This window comes from Rhea pennata, chromosome 9 (assembly GCF_028389875.1).
Source record: "Rhea pennata isolate bPtePen1 chromosome 9, bPtePen1.pri, whole genome shotgun sequence".
In the NCBI taxonomy this organism is placed as follows: domain Eukaryota; kingdom Metazoa; phylum Chordata; class Aves; order Rheiformes; family Rheidae; genus Rhea; species Rhea pennata.
Window position 1 is genome coordinate 12,448,457 of NC_084671.1, and position 7,395 is coordinate 12,455,851.

The window sequence follows — 7,395 nt, forward strand, 5'->3', positions numbered from 1 at the left end:
TTTTTTTTTTCTTTTTTTTTCTTTTTTTTTTTTTTTTGGTGTTGTGCTTTAAAGCAAGGAGTATGCTTGTTCTCGAAAAAAAAAAAGGATTCTGATTTATTTTTATCTGTTTTCTCTTTTTTTTTTTTTCTTTCCAGGACTCAAGTGGTGGGTGAATTCTTCGTAGTTGTTGTTGTTATTGTTGCAAAATAGATTGTAAGCAGTTTGTAAATACCTGAATTCCTCTGTTTGTATGTAAATGTCTAACTATAGTCGTATGCAAAATTGGGTTTGGTTTTCTTTGTGAGATGAAGTAGTTTTTTTTTTTTTTTAATAGTTTTAGTCTGCCTTTATTTCTGAGCTCTGGGAGGGAGCTGTGGAGGCCTGCTTTAGCCGTTGGAGGAGGCTTTGGGCAACGGTGAAAATGCAAAGATTTTCCAATCCGTGTTACAGATAGACTTGCGGGGGGGGGGGGGTGGAGGGAGAAGGGAGCTTACGAGCGCGTTATTCTAGCCCTCTATGTAAATTTGTCACCCTATATGCAGATCTGTCGAGATTTGTACATCTGCACCTCCGAGCATTGCGTATTTATTTTGACTGTGCGTCTACTCGGGCCCACTTGCAGTGCGTTTGTCTCATAGATGTATCAGCCGCTTTGAAGTCTAATATTTTTCCCTGACAGTTTTTCGGCTCCAGGGCGTTGTGAATGCCCGGTGGCCGCTTTGGTGTAGCAGAAAGGAGCGGGAGGGCGTGCTCTCGGTTTGTGATGGTATTCCTGGGCCATTGCAATTAATAGAAATTTGTTTACGAGAATAACCACCACAGGTCACAGTGCCCTCGCTCCAGCTAATACAATTGCTCAGAGCTACTGATTCAGTTACGCGCGCGGCCCATGAAATGTGCAGCCTTAACGCCAAGTAACTGTATGCTTTATGCTGCTTTTGTTTTTATTTCACAACAGAGTTCTTGAAAGGAAATGCTCAGAACCTGCTTTAAAGCAGGAAAAAATTAGGAAGAAAGCTGTTCTAATGCCACTCATCTTAACCTTAAAAATAGCCCGGTGGCGAAATAGAAATACTGCTACCGAGACACTTGAGATGTACAGATAGGCTTGAAAGATGTCTTTCCTCTAGTTAAAAAGCAGTATGTAGTTCCAAGTCAGTGAATGTGGCTTGATCCGGTCGGCTCTACGATCTGGGCACCAGGAAGGCACGTCTGTAGGCGCTCGCAAAGCGGCTAGCTTGTAAACGAATGAAAAATGGACCAAATAATAAAAACTACCCCCCGGGAATTTGTTTTTTACAGCAATGAAATTAAAGGGAGGGGGGAGATCCTTTCTGTCCTTTCTGTTTTTCTGCAGCCTGACACTTTCGTTTTAGCTGGATTGTGTGACTGGTTGAATGCAATGTTTGCAAAAAGTTAGGAGGTAGAGGGGCTGTTGCTGGATTTTTGCAGAGATCCAGGGTTGATCACGACTTCTGGATAAGTAGCGCTTTTACAGAGGAGATTGTCGTTACGTCTTGCCGCTGCCAAACGCGGGCTTGCATCAGAGTTTCCATTATAACCCCCCTGTTTACCGGGACTTATAAATCAGCTGCAGGCATCCCCGCTGGGCCAGGAGCTCGCCGTGCGTGCTCTCGCCCTGTGAGCCTTCCTGGGGTTTTGTGCCTTTCTCCTTGCACTTTAATATATTCTCTTCCTCGCTGCTACGTAACCGGCGGCTCGGCCACAGCCTCCCGGCCCCCGGTGCGGCGCCTGCAGCCCGCTCGCCTCTGCGCCCCGAAGAGCCACCGCGGCGCTTGTGGGGGCTTTGGGGCGCCAGCGGAGGGTCCCCGGGGCTGCGGGAGGGAGATGGGAGGGGGGTGAGGGGATGACACGCGCTGGCGGCCTCTGCGTCCCAGTTGCAGGAGGTTTCCGGGCTTGGGCTCTGGCCTTCAGCCTCGCGGGGTCTCCCCCGGCTGCCCCTCTTGGTGCCGGGGCTGCATGGGGGGGTCCGGCCCGAACGCCCCCCCGCGTTAAAACCTGCACCGGCGTCATGCAGAGCCCTGGGGTGGCAGCAGCGCTGAGCACGGGCAGGGATTTTAACCCCAGAGTCAGCGTTGCAGGGCCAGGGCTGGTGGCGGGAGGATGTTCTGCTTGGAAGCAGCCTCGTGGGAGCTCGGCGAAGTTTTGCTGCGCCCCTGGCTCGCGGGCACAGAGGCACTGGTCCCGTGGCAGCCAGGGACGTGCCATGCCGTGGTGCCGGAGCAGAGCGGGAGCCGGCCTGGGGCCTTGTGTTGCTACAGGTGCAGCAGGCCGCTGCGTTTCACACCCCCCGCGGGGCATCGTGCTGGAGCCGCTCTCCATCTCCCCGCAGAAAGCTCCTCGGATGGAGGGCAACCTCCACCTGCACGTTAGTACTGAGGACGCAAACCGGCGTGAAATGCTTCAGCCGCCCCTCAGAGCCACGGTTTTGTATTTAAGGCCCTCGGAGCTGGACGTATCGGTCGACGATGATGGAGGAGCCCGGTCTGTGGTGCTGTGCATCCCGCAGGAGCGGGTCTGTGAGCGTTACAGATGCAAGTGCGTGTTCTTTCCAGGTAAACTGCACCTCTGGAAAGAGCTGCCTCGCCTGTCACCAAGCACTGTTTAAATAAACAAATACCCATTATAATTTTTTCTCCTTTTAAATTAACTCCTTCAGGCCATGAGGCTTACCCATGCCCATGCAAAATAGCTGCCAGGACTTTTGAAAAACGTGTCCAGGCGCAAAAGTGGAGCCTTAAACAAAAGGTCCTCTAAATCTCTCCCCCTCCCGGCGGCCATCGAGGATGGATTATCGAGGCAGCCCTGGGAAGCCTGTCCTTTTAAGAGCTGGGTGGTTACGGCACCACCGTGCTGTTACTTAAAAGGAGTTTTGTGCATATTAATGTGCATGCACGAAGGACAGGCTGCACGCTGCATGGGGACAGCATATTCCCTGGTTCAATTGAATTATCTTGTTTTCTAATCTAACCTACTTTTTTGTCAGAGGTTGGTGCTTTGCAGGAACCTGTACTCTGTGCAATCTCTGAGCCTTTTGTGGGTGTCTGATTTCTGTAACACGTTTTGGTTTCCAGTATGAATGTAACGTACAAAGAATATCATGACACTGCTCTAGGTGTATGTGATCTTATCTACCTGACATTTAGGGCTTTTTTAACCGTCCATTCACCTGATTTGCATAAAAATCACATGGTTTTTCTTTCTTTCTTTCCTTTTCCTTTTTTTTTTTTTTTTTTTTTTTTTTTTTTTTTTTGGTGCATCATCATAACAAACTACTCGAGTTTACCAGGCTGGTTTCTGCCTGTCAGCATGAATGCAGGGCTCGTCTCTCTCCCCCTCCTTCCTCCCCACCGAGGTCAGAGAGCAGACGTTCAAGGTAGCACCTTGCAAAGACTGTACGGTCCCTGCTCCAGGATCTCAGGCAGCCACTAAAATCCTTAATAAGCAAATGTGTCCGTTTGACTTCCAAGAAAACAAAGCAGCCAAGCACACATCGCATCCGCTTCCTACTAATTTAATTATACGAGACTTATCGATAAGGAAAATCCCCCGGAACAGCGTCCCCCCCCATCCCAGGAGGCTCCCCCTGCCACGCCACGTTTGTTACAAAACAAGGCCTCAATTAAAATAAACTCCGCGAGCTAAACAAACTGCTGCCTCTCGCTGGTCATGTGCTGCTTTTAGCCTTTCTGCAGGAGCAAATGTTTTCCTCGGAATCGGAAGCGGCATCGGCTCCGGCTGGAAGGAAACGCGGGAGCCCCAGCCCCGCGTCTGGGCGAGGCAGGGAGGGGATATTGCGTTCATCGGTTGCTCTTTTTCTTGCTGTTTCCCACCCTCCCTTTTCTTTCCTTTTTCTTTTCTTCCCCCCCCCCCTTTAATTGGAGCATTTATGATCTGGCCTGGTCCTTATATTGCTAGCGAAAGGCCTGGAAGCGGAAAAACTTGTATGTCGTGATGGGGCCCGGCCGCTCCAACACGCCCTGGGTACACCTGGCTGTACCCAGCCCGCTCCTGCCAGCGCGGTGCGGCAGCGCCCGCCCGGCACCCCGGTACTTTTCCATTCCCCAACCCACGGCCGAAATCTTCCCAATTAACGTCCGCGCCACGGGCTGAGCCCTTGCAGGGCCCCAGGCACCGCCGACGTCCGGGCTGGACCTGCAGGAGAGGAGGCATGGACGGAGGAGCGGACGGAGGGAAGCTTGGGCGAAGACCGCGCGCGGGTTTGCGGGTCATCGCAGCCTGAAACCCGCCCGCAGCCTCCGTTCAGCGATGCCGTCGCGTCCCGGGTCTGGGGGCTGCTGAAGATCCCCCAGGTGAGCCCGGATGAGCGGAGGGCTGCGGTCGCGGTCGGCTCGGACCTTCTCCCGGGCTATCTTCTCGCGAAGTTGCCCGGACAACTGGCCCGCCCGCGCGCCTGCCGCCTCAGCCGAGGAGCGAGGGCGCTGCCGGCCTGGCCTCGCCTCGCGAACGCCGCTCGCCCCACGAGGCGCCTCATCGCCCCCGGGGCTGCCGCGCCGCCGAGCGCCGTTTCCGTTTGGTAGGACCCGGGTTTTCACAAGCACCTTGCCAGGGGGGCCGATAATTCCCTTCCTCCCCCCGCCGCCCCGCTCCGGTGCCGATCAATTTTTAACCAGTTACGGACCAAAGTCTGCGGACGCCTCCGCGCCTCCCTGCTGCGACTGCTCGGGGGGGAAATTGGGGGGCCGCGGGGCCGGGGCCCGGCGCCGGCGCCCTCCCGTCCCCTGCCCCTTCTGCGGGGCGTTCGCTCTCCCCGGTCTGGCACCCGGCAGGATGTCTAGCATGTGACTCGGGGAAGTTCAAATTCCCTCGCCCGGCACCGGGCGGTAAAGCCGACCTCTTTCTTTTTCAGCCGATCTGTCAACTTTTAAGATTTTTTTTTTTAAGAAAGAAACCTCACCAACCCTGACAGATACTTTCCTGATAAGGAGTTGCTCTGAGGTAGCTCAGACCTGGCCTGGAAGTCGCTGCTTTGTTCGAAAAAAGAAAAGAAAAGGGAATAAAGGCCGTGCTTGCTCCAGGTGGTTAATAGTATTATTTATTTCTGTTGTGCCTACAAGAATCTTTCAGATCCCTGATAGCAAAAATCAGAAGATAACCTAGCAAGGAGGCGGGTGGCTCTGCGTGTTCCCGGGAGCCTCCGTGGAAGCACCGTGAAATTAAAAGGGGGATTTGCACCAGTCCCGATCATTTGGAAACAGGCCTCCGAAGTTTAGGCTAAGCCATTTTTTTTTTCAATAACTTCTCAGACATCTCAGCCAGAAGAGAGCTACGTGCATTTCAATTTCTCTCTTCAGATGAAACATCGACATTTTTTTTTGTATTCTTTGAAACGATCAGTACAATTTCATTCACTGAAACTCCTTGATTTAGACTTAAAGGAGTTGGGGACTGCATGGGAATGTATTTGGAAGTAATGGTGAAAATGGTAATTATTTGTTTTGCTGTCTCCTGAAAGTCTTTTATTCCTCTGTACTATCTTTAAAAGCATATCTGGCAAAAACAAACTGTATCCGAAAAGAATTAAATTAAATATATTGCCAATAGGATATTTTATAAATTTTTATATTAGTAGTTAGAGTGTTAAATAATATATTAACAGATTTATAGAGTACATTTAGGTACAACTATGAATAGCTACAGTTAAAAAAAACAGATTGTGTCAAAAAGGGGGGGATTGATTTCTGCATTTTTATTTTTTTTCATTGCCATTTTTTTCTTATTTGAGTTTCAGTTTTAGGACTTAAAAATAATTAGATTTTCTCATCTTTTTCTGTTATTCTCAAAAGACAAGAATAAGTCAGCTATTTTTTTTGAGACAAAAATTCCTGTGGGACTTCTTCTTCTTTTAAATAATTAAATATAAAAGAAGTAAGAAATAACTAGGCAGATTCTATGATATGGACATGAATCTAGTGGGGTGTTTATTTGCATAGGTACCTGACAAATAGAGAAGGATCGATCTTTAAGCTGTATAAAATTGCCACTTACTCCATTAAAGTATTACAAATAGATTATTACCCATAAGAATGTAACTCTTAATGTCCTAAAAATAATTTAACACTAAGATTATTTTTATTTAATCTACTAAATAACAAATATATTTTAATTCCTCTTCAGCAAAAATAAAACATCTCCCAGGAGCTAGAAACTAAATCCAGCTGCTTCCCCTCACCCTTTTTTTTTAATGGTCATTTCTCTCCATTTTTTCTTCTTTTCTTTTTTTCATTCCAAAGTCTCCTCAGCTCCTCCAGATTTTTACAATTTATTTCTCCTCCACTTTTCATCAGAAGGCATGACATTTTTTTCTTCTGAACCTCTCTGAAAATTGCCCGTCTCTCTCTCAAGACATGTTTCTAGGATCAACAAGTTAACCTTCAAGAAGATTACAAAGGGACAAGTGGGCTGCTTAGGAGGTGAATCATTAAACATAAGGTGAAGTATATGACTGCAGAAGGTTTCAATTAAAGTGACAGTTCAGACAGACTTTGCTTGCCCGGAAAAGGTAGACTTTTATTGCCAGCTCCGCTCTCGGAGCTGCATCCATCCTAGGCAGAAAGGGTTTATTCCCTCGGTTGATTTTTGCATTTCCAGGACTCCCAGTACAATCCTCGCTCGTACAAATAATTCCACCGGTTTGAAGGTGATAAATTTCACTGTGACAGCATTAAACGTGGGAAAGCGGCCAGATTTCCTCTCTATCCCCCCACCAGGCCGGAGCAGGAGAACCCGACTCAGACCTGCCTTGCTCCACTTGCCTGAGGCTTCACCCAAACCACCCCCAATTTGCACCAGCATGAAGGGGGAGTAGGATTAGGCCCACAGCCTTCCCCATTACTTCTCCAAATCACTTCTAATCACTCACTCACTTCTAACTCACTTCCACCTCTTTTTTTTTTTTTTAATGTAGTTTTGTTTTATTATGGCAGCATATTTAGCAAGCAGCCCTGGGGTGGAGGAAGGAACACGTGCTCCTTGCCGAGACGTGGCAATCCTGCCGTGCTGCTACCTCGTCCCTGCACTCGCCCTGGAGGGAGCAACTCCAGCAGATTTGCACCGGCGCTGCCCTCGCAGCGCTGTCTATGGGTACTGGGGAACCAGGCGCTCGGCAGAGGAACCTGCGACCCGCGTGGGTTGCACTGGTTGCAGGCTTGAGGAGCACAGGCAGCAGCAGGTCGCCAGACGGAGGATAGAGAAGGGCCAGGTCAGCCAAATTTGAATTTTCTAATTCAAATTTTAGATGTTTCTGGGATTTAGATTTTGCATTCCTGTAGAGCAGCCCTGAGCGGGCAATGAAATCTTATCTGCAAGGATGGTCTAGCAATTGGGTTAATTCCCTCCTGTTAATGCCTTATGAAATCATGTGGGCTCAGA